Here is a 19,017-nt window from a genome sequence, read left to right as displayed (position 1 = left end):
AAATAAAATCTTTAAAAATAATAATAATAATAAATAAAATAAAAGGTGTCCATTATGGACAACTGAGATGTCTCACTACAACGGCTATAATTTGAAAGACAAGTGAAGAGTGTTGGATGTAAACATGAGGATGTGAGGAACGTGGGACCCTCATGCATGTGTTGGGATGCAAAATGGTGCAGCCTCTTGCAAAACAGTTTGGTAGATCCTCAAAATGTTAAAAATTTACCGTGTGACCAACTAAACAAAAACATACTTACACAAAAATGTTCCAAGCAGTGTTATTCATTATAACCAAAATATGGAAACATATCTATCAACTACTGAATGCATAAACAAAATGTGTTGGATGCACACAATGGAATATTATTCACCCATAAAAAGGAATGGACTAGCAATTCATGCTAAAACATAGACAAACCTTGAGATCATCACACTAAGTGAGAGAAGCCAGACACAAAGGCCACATATTATGTGATTCCATTTATAAATGTGCAGAATACGCAAATCCATTAAGACATAAAGATTAGTGGTTGCCAGGAGCTGGCAGAAGGAATAATGGAGAGTGACTGCTAATGGGTATGGGTTTTTGAGTGAGGAATGTTAAAATTGTTCTAAAATTAGATGGTGGAGATAGTTGTACAACTCTGAATATACTAATAACCACTGCTTACAAAGATGAAAAATATTTTATACAAATATAACTTCAATTAATCTTGTTAATACTGAATTCCAATTGTTACTTCTCGTAGAGGGGTTAAAAGTAGTGCTACATATCTCTTTATAATCAACATGTAACTAAAAAAAAAACAACTAAAAAATGTAAAAGATCAAGATTAAAAGAAAGTATACAGTCATGAAAGAAAAACCGGTAACACATTTCCTACCTTCCCTAAAAGTAGTCTGCATGGCATTACCTCTACACAACCTGGATTGATGCCTTCATCTGTGATAAATGGACCTAAGGCTAGCACAAGGAAGTTTTGTCCAGAAAAGACTTCTGCTCTGAGCAACCACTCACATACCTGCCCATTTAGAAAGAATTCTCCCATTTCCCTCTCTCAAGTGACCAGCCTTCCTGGAAGTGTTCCAGGCCACTCTGGGAAAGTGTACCACTGAGGCTACAAATTAATTCATCTTGGGATGCCTGGGTGGCTCAATTGGTTAAGTGTCTGCCTTGGGCTCAGATCATGATCTCAGGGTCCTCCTTGCTCAGCGGGGAGCCTGCTCCTCCCTCTGCCTGTCACTGTCCCTGCTTGTGCGCGCTCTCTCTCTCTCTGTCTCTCTGACAAATAAATATATAAAATCTTTTTTAAAAAAATTTAATTCATCTCACCCCTGATTCCACCCCCAGTCACACGCGGATTAAACTGAGGCAACCTTTAAGAAAAATCACCTCTGGTTCCCAGATCTGAGAAATGGATCACGCCTGAAAGTTAAGTGAGGATACTAAGCAAGGCATCAACATGTGTTTTGACAATTTGCACAATCAGATTAGCTAAGCAATTTTTTGGATGACTTGTATAGGGGACAGAAGATGTGTTCTAGACCCAGCACTACAGGGTGACTCCTGAACAAGTCATTTCTTCCAGTAGGGTCACAGCTTCCAAGTTTATTTTAAAAAGAGTATTGAATTGGCTGTGCCTTATAATCCCTTCAATTCTCAAAATGAGAGAATGTATGTGTGAGTGTCTATGTGTGCACATACACATTCCAGTGTTATGTATCAGGTAGCAGGTTCATTTTTGTTTTTGCTTTTGCAAAACCAATACTGATGTTACAGAAAGAAGTCAGCAACTGTTGCAAACATAAAAATCTGATTTTTAAACAGGCTATCTACTGTTTTCCTCCCCAGAATAATGCCTGATGATCCTATTCAAACCACTCTTGGTGGCTCTCATCCCACTTATTCTGCTCTACATTTTCTTTAATCTACTGCACTTACTCTAACATATTCTATTATTTCCATATTATGTTTATTTTTTATTGTCTGCCTCTCCAGCTAGACTGTACACATGAAAAAACATCAATCTTTGTTTTGTATTCTGATATATTTCCTAAGGGCCTAGACACATAGATGCCAATCAATACATTTGACTGAATCGGTTGAATAAATTATAAATACATAGTCAAGAGATGAATCATTCTATTTCCCTCTGGGAAACAATCATAAGTATACACACTGCAAGCAGGAGAGAGGGAAGAGCAGTTTCTCACAATTCTTTGAGAACTGGGCTGATCAAGTGACAAAAGCCCTTAAGTTCTCTTCCCTCTTCCCACATATTTCAGGAAAAAATGCCATCTCCTAAAAGCACAAAATTGGTCATACAAAGAGTCAGAAATTAGGAGCAAAAATATATTAAAGTAGATGGCAAGTTTTTGGCAGAGGTGGAGAGAAATGTCATCTCCAGACCCTTGAACCTGGAGACAGAACAGAACACAGTCTGGCATCACCACCACAAATGAACAAAAGGAGAAAGGCATATTATACTTAGCAGGGGGAAGAAAACTTAACCCAAAAACATCTTCACAATTACAAAGCACAAGTATGCAACATTACTGGCCTAAAGCAATTCTGCCTTTCCCTCTATCATCACTCTTTCTTCAAATGCTCATTTCTATAATCTGTGGTATACTGAATTTTACAGAGCCAACTATATAGTCTAGCAGTCTCTTTCAGTGGCTTGCTTCTAAAATAAGTTAAAAGTTAAATCCATGCCTCTGGATTACTGTAATAATAAAAGAGACTCTGGAATGCTAAAAGCATACCATTCTCTCTGTAAACAGACTGAAATCTGTCTGAGCAAAGCTCACAAAGAGAGAGATCAACACACAGAACAAAGAAAGCCATTTGGAAAATCCCAAAGACCAACCAACTTCTTGATCTAGCTCCAACAGGATGAGGGAGGAGAATCTTGATTAAAACAGCAGAGAAAAAGATCACTTGGATTGGTCTGCCTGGGAAAACTACCAAGGGAGTGATACATTCCTGCATGTAAGACACAGGAAATGGGAGGGAGGCCACTGGAAACTGATGATGGAAAAGACTAAATTTAAGCCCATCCAACATCAGCAGCCAGATGTTCCAAACACCAAGCCCACATTAGTATCTACTCCAAGGGCTGGGCCATCAAGGGCACTGATGAGTACTGGAAAGCCCCCAAGACCAGATTTTTTTAGAGAAGAAGCGAAACACCAAAATGAAACAAAACTACCAACAGTTTGGACCTGATTTTAAAAACAAACGAAAAAACAGACCAAAGCAGGCTTCTTTGGCATGAAACAGGTTCTATTCTCAATTCTCACCATTAAATTGGGCTTTGGATACAGAGAAAAAAGTAAGTATGAGAAGAAACCATAATCTAACACAATCAACTACAAAAACAACCAAATCGAAATGGCTAAAATATTTCAAACTAGAAACAGACACAAATTGCTGAGATAATTAGCAGTGTTGGGAGCACCTGTTCATATACTAAGACAATCCTCTCAGTCTGTGCAAGAAAAGAGGAAGCAAAGTGACAGGGATGAGGGGAAAAAAAAATGAAGAGTGTATCAAGAGTCCAGCCCACCTCCTGAAAATTATCCTCAAGTGTTCTGGAACAGACTAATAATCTGACACATAAACCACAAAGGCCCTCTGGATCTCAACATTGTACACACCCTCCTGGCCCTATGTCCACAGTTAGGCAAATGAATCCAACAATATATGGGCAGCATGCATTTTCACCATAATAGACATCAACACAGACCTCACCTTGTCACTGTCATCATGACAAATGTGGTCGTGATGGATGGACTGGCACTGAAAAGAAGCACCAACACTGCCTACAAGAGAAAGGGAGGAAAAGTTAAGATGCAATAATTCCTTACATTCAAACGGTTTTTCCAATTAAAGTTGCTTTTATATCTATTATCCCATCTAATCCTCAACAATACTCAGAAGTAGGCTGTATAGGGATTATTATTCATGCAGTTTAATGAAGCAAAACAAAACACTAAGAGGCTGACTTGCACAAAGTAGCAGTCAGTGAAGTGGCGGGTCTGAAACTAGAAGCTTGTTGTTCAAACCCCTTATTCACCATTTTCTACTATACTGAGCAGTTTAGCTTTCAAAGGCCACCTAAATAAGCATAACAGCTTTCAATAAGGCAAACCTATTTAGAAAAAATTATATACCCCTCTTCAGACTACACACACTTTCTTTGAGAAAAAAGATGACCCTATAAAATCTTAGCATACAGACAATACAATCTAATACACAATCATGGGGCACCTGGCTTGCTCAGTCGGTGGAGCATGCTACTCTTGATCGTGGGGTTGTGGTTGTGATTTCGAGCCCCATGTTGGGTGTAGAAATGACTTAAAAATAAAATTTTAAAAATGTTTAATACACAATCATATAAAATTACAAATAAGTTATTGCTTTAAAAGTATATATTTTAATATACATATTTGTTAATTTGAAGAACCATCTCCTAATAATAACTGCTCTAATAGCGACATTTCTAACTAATAGGAAAACAAATGATTATTCAATAAATGATTCAAACAACTGATTAGTCTTTTGAAAATGTTTTGGTTCCTACATCACACCATACAGAAAATGGTGGCTCAAAGATATAGGTAAATGTAAAATAATGAAGTCAGTTTTGAAAGAAAATGTAGACCAAAAAAAAGGAAAATGCAGACTTAAAAAATAATCTTGGAGTAAGAAAAACCTTTTGAAAGATAACTAAAACAAAAACTATAAATAAAAAGTTAGCAGGTATGACTGTCTACCTAAGGTGAGCAAAACCCCTTCTCCTCATGTATGAGAATTTGACTTAGGGATAATCCCTGTTAACCTGATTAAAACAACATGCCACCTATATGTTACTTAGCAACACTGCTTATGATAAAAACTGCCAAACTAGTAAGCTGCATCTGGACTAGAAGTACAATAGACACTTAGTAGGAAGCCATGTTTTTGAGCTTTTCTGAGTCTGGTGACATGTAATTAATCCCCCTGCAGAGGATCCTGGAAACTATGCCTGTGGAGTTCTCTGCAGCACCAAAATGTGAATAACATTTCTTTGAACTTAAGTTGTCAGAAGAGCACTTCAGAAAATATGAATTGCTACAGGGACTGCTGCAAGGACTCCCACTATCTTTTTTTTTAATATATATATTTTTTTATTTTAAAGATTTTATTTATTTATTTGACAGAGAGAGACACAGTGAGAAAGGGAACAAAAGCAGGGGGAGTGGGAGAGGGAGAAGCAGGCTTCCCATGGAGCAGGGAGCCCGATGCGGGACTCGATCCCAGGGCCCTGGGATCATGACCTGAGCCAAAGGCAGATGCTTAACGACTGAGCCACCCAGGCGCCCCAAAATTTTATTTTTAAGTAATCTCTGTACCCAATGTGGGGCTTGAACTCAAAACCCCGAGATCAAGAGTCACATGCTCTACCAACTGAGCCAGCCAGGTGCCCCAGGATTCTCACTATCTTACTTATATATATAGTTTCTGTCCTAAATCCTCCCGAACAAAGTGGTGCCAAGTGCAACGTATGGTGGTTTTACCAATCTGAATACGTAAATGTTTAGGTGAACCTAAGACATCCCACTGCCACCTACCGTATTCTGTAAAATTTACCATGCCATCAATTCAGATGTCTGATTATTTCATATGCACCTGAGAATGCTACCAACTAAACTTTGATACACTTTCTTAATATTAAACATTTTTATTTCATACTTATTGAAATAACTTTTTTAGACTTGTTTAAAGGTAGATTTTTATGATATATTATTTTTATGCATTATAAAAAGAAAATAATGTCAGAATGGCTAAGATAAAAAACTCAAGAAATAACAAGAGTTGGTGAGGATGTGGGAAAAAAGGAACCCTCATGCATTGTTGGTAGGAATGCAAGTTGGTACAGTCATTGTGGAAACCAGTTTGGGGGCTTCTCAAAAAATTAAAAATAGGAGTGCCTGAGTGGCTCAGTTGGTTAAGTGTCTGCCTTCAGCTCAGGTCAGGATCTCTGGGTCCTGGAACTGAGCCCTGTGTCAGGCTCCCTGCTCGGCGGGGAGTCTGCTTCTCCCTCTTCCTCTGCCCCTTCCCCTGGCTTGTGCTCTCTCTCTCTCAAATAAACAAAATCTTTAAAATAAATAAACAGACATCCACAAATAAAACAAAAACAAAAAACACCTAGGCACTGACTTTACACCTTTCACAGAAATTACTCAAAATGGATCATAGACCTAAATGTAAAACACAAAACTATAAAACTTACAGAAGATAACAAAGGAGAAAATCTAAGAAACCTTGGGTTTGACAATGAGTTTTTAGGTACAACACCAAAAGCATAATCCATGAAAGAAAAAATTGAAAAGATGGACTTTGTTAAAATTAAAAACTTCTGCTCTGTGAAAGACATTTAGAGAACAACCCAAAAAAAGGCCACAAACTGGTAGAAGATATTTGCAAAATGCGTTCTAAGAAATCAAAACTCAACAATAAGAAAACATACAACCCAATTTTAAAATGGGCAGGGTTTCTCTTTGCCCTTTGGCCTGAATATCAGAACTCCCTCCTTTGCCACTAAGGGAAGGGCCCTCTGCAGCTGGAAAACAATGCAGAAGCATCCAAGTGAAAGAATGCACAAAACCACCATCTTCCCTCTCCAGCTGTCCCTGCCCCATAAGATCAAGGATGTAGACGACTGCTCAATCTGAATTCCTGAAGAATAAAATATAGGTCTTAATGCAGCTTTGGATAAGCTAATCAGAAAAAGAAGTACACGGCAGCAAAAGAAGAAACAAGGGGGCCAGTTTTTGAAACTTAAAAGAATCTAGTAGAGAACAAGCTAAACATACTACATTAGACGACGGTGTTTACAGTGAGTGTTCTGGGTTTTTTTCCAAATACATTTTATGAAATTATTATCCTGGCTCAAGAACCTACCCTGGCACCCACAGGCAGAGAAGGTGCCAGGGGGCCAAAGTGACATATGATTCCAGGCAGACAAGGCTGGTTCTTCCAGCTGGTGGCCCATTCAATGGTCTGCTCACACCAAAATTACAGCTCTCACTCTAGGTTCTTAACTTGGGAATATGGGAATAAAATTTTATCTTTATTATCATTAACTTAATATTAAAAAATTCATTCTTATGAATATAGCAACAAACCACATTAGTATTGACAGTATTTGTGACTTTGAGACTAATAAAAACCACATATATTTTCATATAATTGTTGCAGGTATATTGAAATGTCACACATATCACTACTTTAAGGTTTTTTTTTCACACATATCACTATTTTGAATTTATGATAGCTATTAGGAACACTGCTAAAATGTGTTATTTAATGCATTAATAAAGATGCAAATGTTCTTTTATTACAAATTAGTTTTTACTGTTTTGATAACTACATTCTAGTATAACTGATTTTCTTTGTAATCTCATCTATTTTACTTTATGCAATTAAAAATATTCTCCTGGAAAGGGGCTTAATACCAAAGGAGTCCAAGACACACACCAAAAATAATTACAAATCCTACTTTAGCCAGCAAAAGATGCTGGGCCCAGGGAAACCACACAGAAGCTCTGTAACGGAAAAGAGACACGCAACATCCTGAGAAGAGTCAGAAAAATGTGGGAAACTGAGGGAAGAGAACAGAAATGAAGATTAGGGGCACCTGGGTGGCTCAGTCAGTTGAGCATCTGACTCTTGGTTTCAGCTCAGATCATGATCTCAGGATTGTGGGATCAAGCCTCTGTTTACCAGGGAGTCACTTGAGTTTCTCTCCCTCTGCCCCGCCCCCTGCTTGCACATGTACACACACTCACTCGCTCTCTCTCTAAAATGAATAAATCTTAAAAAAAAAAAAAAAAAAGGAAAGAAAGGAAGATTAAAGTCAGTGTGGAGCCCAAAGTTTAGAACTAGGGAACATAAAGAGGTCAAGGGTGAAACAGAAATAGGAAGTGGAGAAGTTTCAAAGCAACTGCCAAGAATATCAGCTAGTGTTTTAATCCACAGAAGCAAGGTAGTGATGTAAAGCAAAGACACTATTTGCCATGTTCCCAGAGACCACTACACTGCAAAATCCAATAGTCAAGGGGTGCCTGGGTGGCTCAGTTGGTTAAGTGGCTGACTCTTGATCTCAGCTCAGGTCTTGATCTCCAGGTTGTGAGTTCAAGCCCTGCACTGAGTTCCACACTGGGCATGGAGCCAACTTAAAAAGAAAAAAAAAATCCAACAGTCAATTCTGAATCCTCATCTTTCTTGATCTATTCACAACAACTGACCCACTTGATTCCACTCTCCTTCTTGAAACCCTTTTCTTCACTTGGCCTCAAGGAAACATCCCACATTACTGGCTGCAACTTCTCAGTCCCCATTTGCTGGATTCTCTTCATCTCCCCAATTTCTAAAAGTTGGAATCTTCCAAAGATCAATCCTCCAACTTCTCTTTTCTATCTATATTTACTCCTTTCGTGATCCCAAGTAGTCCCATGGCTGTAGCTCCAAACCCTGGCTCCCCCCTCCCTTGGCAAAGAAATCCAGATTTCTATATCCTTCTACCTACTCAGTATCACTTAGATGTCTAACTAGCATCTCACACATAACATGCTCAAAATTGAGCTCTTGATCTTCCCCTCCAAAACTACCTCTCTTCCAGTTTCAGTAAATGACAAAACTATTCACCAGCTGCTCTGCCAAAAACCCTTGGCATCATCCTCAACTCCTCTTTTTCACTCATATCCCACATTTGATCAATCAGCAAATCCCGTTGGCTCCACTTTCAAAAGATGCCTGATATAACTACTTCATATATTGTCCACTGCTGCTACCTAAGTCAAAGCCTGGACTGCTGCAATAGCTTAACTGTTCTCCTTAGGGTTCCACTCGCCCTGTGAACTTTCCTTACCTCCTCCAACCCCGAATCTGTTCTCTATACAGTAGCATGAATGACTCTTTCAATATTCAGACAGATCATGTCACTCCTCCTCTGAAAACCTTGGTTCCTTCTCTCACTCAAAATAAAATCCGAAGTCCTTATACCAAGGTCCCACGTGACCTGACTATCCTATGCCTTTCTGATCTTATCTCCTGAGACTTCTCCTTTCCTAAAAGGAAATTAAAACACATTAAACGCACGTAGCAAGTTATCATGCTACAATGCAATATACTTAAAACAGTGCCAAAGACCACTGTTCTTTGTAGGCAATAAAATGGCTTCTTAGTCCCAGGCCTATCCAGAACTCACATTCTCCTTTGTTGACACTCAGCATAATTTTCCAAATGACAAGTTCTAACAAGGATAGATGGAATGTAATTGAAACTCTTCGGCACATTGCTTTGGGGCGGGGGGGGGGGGAAGGTTGTACTAAGTTTGTGAAATACAACATACAATCTTCTTATATAAACATCAGCAGAAAAACATTGTTGAGACATAAGCACACCCCTTGAAATCTGGACATAAAAAACAAGAGGCATTAAACCACGAAACCAAACTACAGAGACTTAGGCAAAGGGTACACGTATCTTGAAAGGTGGGTAGCTCTTCAAGCTGTAATAAAAGTGTGGCATTTTGAGCACGATGAGGATTTTTTCTCAAGGCACACATCTGAGATGGGGGTTTGCATTATTTAATCTAGAACTAAGAAGTGGGATCCTCTTAACTTCCTAGACTCAATAGCTAGCTGCCTGTCACCTCAGAAACAAAGATTTGAGGGTTTTAAATTAAAATGGTGGTTTCAAAGTCAAAAGGATGAAAGATACAGCACAAAAAATAGTATTGTAATAGCATTCTGTGGTGACAGATGGTAGCTACACTTGTGAGCATAGCGTAGCATACAGACTTACCAAATCACTAAGTTGTACACCTGAAAATAACTCAACATTGTAAGTCCACTCAATAAAAACATTAGTAAAATGTGCACTTGTTTAGATTTTTATTCATAAAGTATTTTCCAGAGCTAACATTTTATGTTGAAAGGAATATTTTTAAAAAACTACATTCTTGGGGCACCTGGGTGGCTCAGTCAGTTAAGTGTCCCACTGTGGATTTCGGCTCAGCTCATGATCTGAGTCATGAGATCCAGCCTGGAATCAGGCTGTGAGCTGGTGTGGAGCTTCCTTATTATTCTCCCTCTCCCACTCCCTCTGCCCTTCCTCCCCCTCTAAATAAATAAATAAATAAATACTACATTCTTGAATTTATTAATGTATTCATTTGCCAACAAGGAACTAAACTGGTCAAATCCTAACAGTTCAAAATAAAAAATATTTCTCTTTTAATAAATAAGTAAAATATACTTCCAAATGAAACAAAAAAAGGGGTTTCTGAGGGGTTCAGTTGGTTGAACAAGCAACTCTTGGTTTCAGCTCCGATCGTTATTTCAGGGTGGGGGTATGGAGCCCTGTGTTGGCTCTGCCCTCAGCAGGAAGTCCACTGGAGATTCTCTCCCTTTCCCACTGCCCCCACTTCACGTGCTCTCACTCTCTCAAATAATTTTTTTTTAAAAACTGAACAAAAAAAACAAAAAATAAAATAAAAATGGAAGGTTTGAGGCAGGTCCAAGTTGGCAGAGGAGTAGGAGACGTTAGTTTCATCTGGTCCCAGGAATTCAGCTAGACAGCTATCAAATCATTCTCAACACCTGTGAACTCAATGGGAGATCTAAGAAAATAAGCTACAACTCTGCAAACAGAAAAGCGACCACATTCTGCAAAGTAGGAGGTGCTGAGAAGGGAATCCGAGACGATGTATGAGAAGATAAACCACAGGGGAAAGGAGCCTCCATCAGTCGGCACTGGAAAATGATATGGCAGCGGAGCGCAAAATCAGAACTTTCTGAACTCTGCTCCGGTGAGGGACGTGGCTGCCTGAAAGACGCTCAGGCAGCAAAACGGGGCAGAAGCCTAGGTGGGACGGTGTGGTCTCAGGATTCTCGGGGTCACAGGAAGAAGACCGGGGGTGCCTGAGTGTGACAGAGTTCCCAGGCATCGGAGCCAGGAAGCAGGCTTCAATCAGCGAACCAGGAGCAGGCTCTCAGCTCAGGGCTGCCATAACCCGAGAACCCAGGCACTGTCTGTGCGCTGACCGCTCTCAGAGCAGGGATCCAGCAAGCGGCAGAACCTGAGAAACCACGCCCCGCCCCGCCCTGCCCCGCCCCGGGAGATGCTGCACAGAAATGCGCCACAGGAGTCTGTAGCATTGGAGACTCGAAAGGGGTTCCCGTGCTTGAGATAGAAATGCTTGGTCACAGGCTGAGTGAGCACGGAGTGTGGACAAAGACCAGGGAGACAAGAATGATGGACTCCTTTACCCTGAAGGCTCGCTGAGGAATGGGGCCCCAAGCGTTCCGCTCCAGGCTGGAGACTGGGAGGCTGCCATTTTCATTCTCATCCTCTAAACCTGCACGGAAAGCCTTCAGGAAACAAAAGCCACATAGAGCAATCGAGAGTAGAATACTTAGCCTGGCCCCGGGAACGGCGGTACAATCCTGCCCAGGGCAAAGACTCTTGAGAATCAACGCAACAGGCCCCTCCCCCAGAAGATCAGCAAGAACACCCAGCCAAGACCAAGTTTACCTATCACTGAGAACTGCAAAACTCCAGCGCTAGGGGAATATAGTATATAGAATTCCTGTTTTTATCCCACGATGCTTTAGTCTTATAATTTTAATTTTTTCCTTTTTCCTTTTTCAACCAGTTTTTTTATTATCAACTTTTTAAATTTTTATTTTACAATTACATTCTATCCTTTCACTGTATTCAATTTTATTTTTGTATATATGTAAATTTTTCTTTCTTTACAATTTTGGGATGCAGTTTCTTCTAACAGACCAGTATACACCCAAAATCTAGTGTACGGCTCTATTCTCTTCACCTATCTGATGATATTCTTTTTTTTTTTGTTTTTCTTTTGTTAAAGTCTTTTTTTCCCCCATCTTCAGAGTTACATTCTATCCTTTCAATGTATTTAATTTCATTTTTGAATATATATAAGTTTTCTTTCTTTACAATCTTGAGATGTAGTTTCTTCTAAAAAACCGACCAAAATACACTAGGGATATATTGTATTGCCCTATTCTGTCCACCTGTCTATATTCCCTTTTTTCTTTTAATTTTCATTTTTACCTTCTATCCTTTCACTGTATTTAGTTTTATTTCTGTACATATAAGTTTTTCTCTCTTTACAATTTTGAGATCTAGTTTTCTAACAAATGGACCAATATACACACAGGATCCAGTGTATTGCTCTATTCTGTTCACCTATCTGATTATATTCTTTTTTTAATTTTATTTTTTTAATTCTTCGGTTTGGGGACTCTTTTGATTTGTTTAGTGTGTATTCCTCCGGGGTTGTTGTTACCATTTTAGTATGTGGTTCTCTCATTCATCTATTCATCTTTGGACAGGATGACAAGATGGAAAAACTCACCTCAAAAAAAGAAAAAGAGGCAGCACTGCCAGTAACGTAGTAAGTATGGATAAAAGAAGTTGGAACTAGAATTCAGAATAACGATTATAAAGATACTAGCTGGGCTTGAAAAAAAGCATAGAAGACACTAGAGAATCCCTTTCTGATGAAATGAAAGAACTAAAATCTAATCAAGTCAAAATCAAAAGGCTATTAATGAGATGCAATAAAAAATGGAGGCTCTAACAGCTAGGATGAGGCAGAAGAGAGATTTAGTGATATAGAAGACCAAATGATGGAGAATAAAGAAGCTGAGAAAATGAGAAACTACTACTGGATCACAAAGGGAGAATTCGAGAGATAAGTGATACCATAAAAGAGAAACAATATTAGAATAATTGGGATCCCAGAAGAAGAGGAAAGAGAGAGGGGGGCAGAAGGTATATTGAAGCAAATTATACCAGAGAACTTCCCTAATCCGGGGAAGGAAACAGGCATCCAAGTCCTGAGAACCCCTCTCAAAATCAGTAAAAATAGGTCACACCCCAACATATTAATAGTGAAACATGCAAATCTCAGAGACAAAGAGAAAATCCTGAAAGCAGCTCAGGACAAGAGGTCCGTAACCTACAAGGGTAGAAACATTAGACAGGCAGCAGACATATCCACAGAGACCTGGCAGGCCAGAAAGGACTAGCATGATATATTCAGGGTGCTAAATAAGAAAAATATGCAGCCAAGAATACTTAACCAGCTAAGATGTCATTCAAAATAGAAGGAGTGATAAAAAGCTCCCAGGACAAACAGAAATTAAAAGAACTTATGATCACCAAACCAGCCCTACAAGAAATATAGAAAGGAGTCCTCTAAGCAGAGAGAGAGCCCAAAAGTAACATAGACTAGAAAGGAACAAGGACAATAGACAGAAACAATGACTTTACAGGTAATACAATGGCATTAAATTCATATCTTTCAATAGTTACTCTGAATGTAAATGGGCTAAATGCCCCAATCAAAAGACACAGGGTATCAGACTGGATAAAAAAGCAAGACCCATTGATATGCTGTCTGCAAAAGACTCATTTTAGACCCAAAGACACCTCCAGATTTGAAGTGAGGGGGTGGGAAACCATTTATCATGCTAAAGGACATCAAAAGAAAGCTGGCGTGGCAATCCTTACATGATACACACTAGATTTTAAACCAAAGACTGTAATAAGAGATGAGGAAGGACACTGTATCATAATTAAAGGGTGTGTCTAACAAGATCTAACAATTGTAAATATGTATGCCCCTAACAGGGGAGCAGCCAAATATGTAGGCAATTAATAACAATATTAAAGAAACACATCGATAATAATACAATAATAGTAGGGGACTTTAACACCCTCCTCACTGAAATGGACAGATCATCTAAGCAAAAGATCAACAAGGAAACAAGGGATTTAAATGACACACTGGACTAGATGGACTTCACACATATATCCAGAACATTCCACCCTAAAGCAACAGAATATACATTCTTCTCAAGTGCACATGGAACATTCTCCAGAATAGATCACATCCTGGGTCACAAATCAGGTCTCAACCAGTACCAAAGACTGGGATCATTCCCTGCATACTGTCAGACCACACTGCTTTGAAACTCAAACTCAATCACAAGAGCAAAGTTGGAAAGAACTCAAATACATGGAGGTTAAAGAGCATCCTACTAAAGAATGAATGGGTCAACCAGGAAATTAAAGAAATAAAAAATTCATGGAAACAAATGAAAATGAAAACACAACTGTTTAAAACCTTTGGGATGCAGCAAAGGTGGTCCTAAAAGAGAAGTATATAGCAGTACAAGCCTTTCTCAAGAAACAAGAAAGGTCTCAAATATACAGCCTAACTTTATACCTAAAGGAGCTGGAGAAAGAACAGCAAATAAAGCCTAAACCCAGCAGAAGAAGAGATAAAATAAAGATCAGAGCAGAAATCGATGAAATAGATCACAAAACTGGGAGCTGGTTTTTCAAAGAATAAGACTGATATTGGCCAGACTTATCAAAAAGAAAAAAGAAATGACCCAAATAAATAAAATCATGAATGAAAAAGGAGAGATCACTACCAACACCGAAGAAATACAAACAATTATAAGAACATATTATGAGGGGTGCCTGGGTGGCTCAGTCAGTTAAGCATCTGACTTTGGCTCAGGTAATGTTCCCAGGGTCCTGGGATTGAGCCCTCCATTAGGCTCCTTGCTCTGCAGGGAGCCTGCTTCTCCCACCACCTGCTGTTCCCCCTACTTGAGCTCACTCGCTCGCTCTCTCTCTAACAAATAAAATCTTACAAAAAAAAAAAAAACATATTATGAACAACTATATGCCAACAAATTAGACAATCTGGAAGAAATGGATGCATTCCTAAAGATGTATAAACTACCAAAACTGAAAAAGGAAGAAATAGAAAACCTGAACAGACCCATAACCAGCAAGAACTTGAAGAAATAATCAAAAATATCCCAACGAACAAGAGCCCAGGGCCGGATGGCTTCCCAAGGAATTCAACCAAACATTTAGGAGAATTAATACCTATTCTTCTGAAGCTGTTTCAAAAACTTGGAATGGAAGGAAAACTTCCAAACTCTATGAGGCCAGCATTAATTACCTTGATCCCAAAACCAGACAATGACCCCAACCAAAAAGAATTACAGACCAATAACCCTGATAAACATGGATGCAAAAATTCTCACCAAAATATTAGCCAATAGGATCCAACAGTACATTAAAAGGATTATTCAGCATGACCAAGTGGAATTTATTCCTGGGCTGCCAAGATGGTTTAACATCCACAAATCAGGGCGCCTGGGTGGCTCAGTCGTTAAGCATCTGCGTTTGGCTCAGGTCATGATCCCAGGGTCCTGGGATCGAGCCCCACATTGGGCTCCCCGCTCAATGGGAAGCCTGCTTCTCCCTTTCCCACTCCCCCTGCTTGTGTTCCCTCTCTCACTGTGTCTATGTCAAATAAATAAATAAAATCTTAAAAAAAAAAAAACCATCCACAAATCAATGCGATACATTAATAAAAGAAAGGACAAGAACCATAAGATCCTCTCAACAGATGCAGAAAAAGCATCTGACAAAGTATAGCATCCTTTCTTGATTAAAACTCTTCACAGTGTATGGATAGAGGGTACATACCTCAATATCATGAAAGCCATGTGAATATCATTCAAAATGGGGAAAAGAGAGCTTTTCCCCTAAGGTCAGGAATACAGCAGGGATGTCCACTATCACCTCTGCTGTTCAACACAGTACAAAACATCCTACTCTCAGCAATCAGACAACAGAAAAAAAAAAAAAAAAGGGGGCATCTGAATAGGCAAAGAAGTCAAACTCTCACTCTTCGCAGATGACATGATACTCCATTGGAAAAACCCAAAAGATTCCACCGTAAAATTGCTAGAAATCATACAGGAATTCAGCCAAGCCGCAGGATATAAAATCAATGCGCAGAAATCAGTTACATTTCTATACACTAACAATGAGAAGAAAGAGACATTAAGGACAACTGCACCAAAAACCATAAGATACCTAGAAATAAACCTAACCGAAGAGGCAAAGGATCTGTACCCAGAAAACTACAGAACACTCATAAAAGAAACTGAGGAAGACAAAAAGAAATGGAAAAATGTTCCATGATCATGGATTGGAAGAACAAATATTGTTAAAATGTCTATGCTACATAGAGCAATCTATACATTCAATGCAATCCCCATCAAAATACCATCAACTTTTTTCACAGAGATGGAACAAATAATCCTAAAATTTGTTTGGAACCAGAAAAGACACCAAATAGCCAAAGGAATGTTGAAAAAGAAAAGCAACGCTGGTGGCATCACAATTCCAGACTTCAAGCTCTATTACAAAGCTGTAATCATTAAGACAGTATGGTACTGGCACAAAAACAGACACATAGATCAATGGAACAGAATAGAGAACCCAGAAATGGACCCTCAACTCTACGGTCAACTAATCTTCGACAAAGCAGGAAAGAATATCCAACAGAAAAAAGACAGTCTCTTCGGGCGCCTGGGTGGCTCAGTTGGTTAAGCGACTGCCTTCGGCTCGGGTCATGATCCCGGAGTCCCGGGATTGAGTCCCATATCGGGCTCCCTGCTCGGCAGGGAGTCTGCTTCTCCCTCCGACCCTCTTCCCTCTCGTGCTCTCTATCTCTCATTCTCTCTCTCTCAAATAAATAAATAAAATCTTTAAAAAAAAAAAAAAAAGACAGTCTCTTCAACAAATGGCGTTGGGAAAATTGTTGGATAGCCACATGCAGAAGAATGAAATTGGACCATTTCCTTATACCACACGCAAAAATAGACTCAAAATGGATAAAAGACCTAAATGTGAGACAGCTAGAGTAGAGAACACAGGCAGCAAGTTCCATGACCTTGACTGCAAAAATTTATTGCTAGACACGTCTCCAAAGGCAAGGGAAACAAGGACAAAAATGAACTACTGGGACTTCATCAAGATAAAAAGCTTTTGCAAAGCAAAGGAAACAGTCGACAAAACCAAAAGACAACGGATAGAATGGGAGAAGATATTTGCAAATGACATATCAGATAAAGGGCTAGTATCCAAAATCTCTAAAGAACTCATAAAACTCGGGTGCCTGGGTGGCTCAGTTGGTTAAGCGACTGCCTTCAGCTCAGGTCATGATCCTGGAGTCCCGGGATCGAGTCCCACATCGGGCTCCCTGCTAAGCAGGGAGTCTGCTTCTCCCTCTGACCCTCCCCCCTCTCATGTGCTCTCTCTCTCTCATTCTCGCTCTCTCAAATAAATAAATAAAATCTTTAAAAAAAAAATTCTTTAAAGAACTCATAAAACTCAACACCCAAAGAATAATCCAATCAAGAAATGCGCAGAAGATATGAACAGACATTTCTCCAAAGAAGACATCCAAATGGCCAACAGACACATGAAAAAGTGCTCAACATCACTTAGCATCAGGGAAATACAAATCATAACCACAATGAGATACTACCTCACACCAGTCAGAATGGCTAAAATTTAACAAGTCAGGAAATGACAGATGTTGGCGAGGATGCGGAGAAAGGGGAACCCTCTTACACTGTTGGTGGGAATGCAAGCTGGTGCAGCCACTCTGGAAAACAGTATGGAAGTTCCTCAAAAGGCTGAAAATAGAGCTCCCCTCCAGCAATTGCACTACTGGGTATTTACCCCAAAGAAACAAATGTAGTGATTCAAAGGGGCACCTGCACCCCAACGTTTATAGCAGCAATGTCCACAACAGCCAAACTCTGGAAAGAGCCCAGATATCCATCAACAGATGAATGGATAAAGAGGATGTGGTACACACACACACACACACACACACACACACACACACACACACACACAATGGAATACTATTCAGCCATTAAAAAAATGAAATCTTGCCATTTGCAACAATGTGGATGGAACTAGAGGGTGTTATGCTAAGCGAAATATGTCAATCAGAGAAAGACAATTATCATATGATCTCGCTGACATGTGGAATTTAAGAAACAAAACAGAGGATCATAGGGGAAGAGAGGAAAAAAATAAAACAAGACAAAATCAGGGAGGGAGACAAACCATTAGGAGACCCTGAAGCACAGGAAATAAACTGAGGGTTGCTAGAGGAAACAAACTGAGGGGGGGATGGGGTATTTGGGTGATGGACATTAAATGGGGCATGTGGGGCACCTGGGTGGCTCAGTTGGTTAAGCAACTGCCTTCGGCTCAGGTCATGATCCTGGAGTCCCTGGATCAAGTCCGGCATCAGGCTCCCTGCTCGGCAGGGAGTCCACTTCTCCCTCTGACCCTCCCCCCTCTCATGTGCTCTCTCTCTCTCTCTCTCTCTCATTCTGTCTCAAATAAATAAATAAAATCTTTTAAAAAAAATAAAGAGGGCATGTGATTTAATGAGCACTGGGTATTATATAAGACTGAGGAATCACTGACCTCTACCTCTGAAACCAATAATACATTATATATTAATTGAATTTAAATAAAAATAAGTTTTTAAAAAAATGAAGGTGTGAACTTCAAAACTGGACACGGGGAAGAGCAACAGCATCCACATAAGCACCACATGCTTTCTGTGACCTATTCTACAAGACCAAAAGCAGCAGCTCCTACTGGCCAAAGTTTTACCAATTTAAGCATTAAAATCAACAAAAAGAAAGGCTGGAGCTGACCCAAAACACATCATATCAGTGAAAACCTGTGAGTCTCTAATTATGCTCAAAAAAATAAAAAAACCTAGAGTAACCAAACAGCCTTAGTTCTCTATAGTTCTATATTACAGAAGAACACCAGCGAATACATGTTAAAGGTATTTCAGAATTTGGAAACATCATTTTGCAAATCCCATAAAACTACTGATTCAGGCAAGGATCATCAATTAGGTTAAAATCATTAGGTGAATGGCTGGTGGCAATTTCTAAGTGCCAAAGTAACACTACACAGGTTACTGGTGGTTGCAGAGAGAACTACACAATAAAGAGATCAACTCCCATCACCTTAATCCAGGGGCCATCAGCATCAACAGTAGGCCA

At 39.4% G+C, this 19,017-nt stretch overlaps 1 protein-coding gene across 3 annotated transcripts in view; it reads right to left on the bottom strand.

Annotated features, from left to right (window-relative positions):
• RNF38 (ring finger protein 38) overlaps window positions 1-19,017 on the bottom strand; it is a 131,213-nt gene that overhangs the window by 60,071 nt on the left and 52,125 nt on the right. For all 3 annotated transcript variants that reach the window (XM_025852821.2, XM_025852822.2, XM_025852823.2), the window contains exon 2: window positions 3,758-3,828. The gene's annotated coding sequence lies outside the window, so the exon portion shown is untranslated. The remainder of the gene's footprint in view (window positions 1-3,757; window positions 3,829-19,017) is intronic.

Source organism: Callorhinus ursinus, unplaced genomic scaffold (assembly GCF_003265705.2).
Source record: "Callorhinus ursinus isolate GAN/ISIS: 27379988/994484 unplaced genomic scaffold, GSC_fseal_2.0 scaffold42, whole genome shotgun sequence".
Classification (NCBI taxonomy): Eukaryota; Metazoa; Chordata; class Mammalia; order Carnivora; family Otariidae; genus Callorhinus; species Callorhinus ursinus.
Note: the sequence above shows the minus strand (reverse complement) of the source record. Positions and strands in the feature narration are given on the sequence as shown.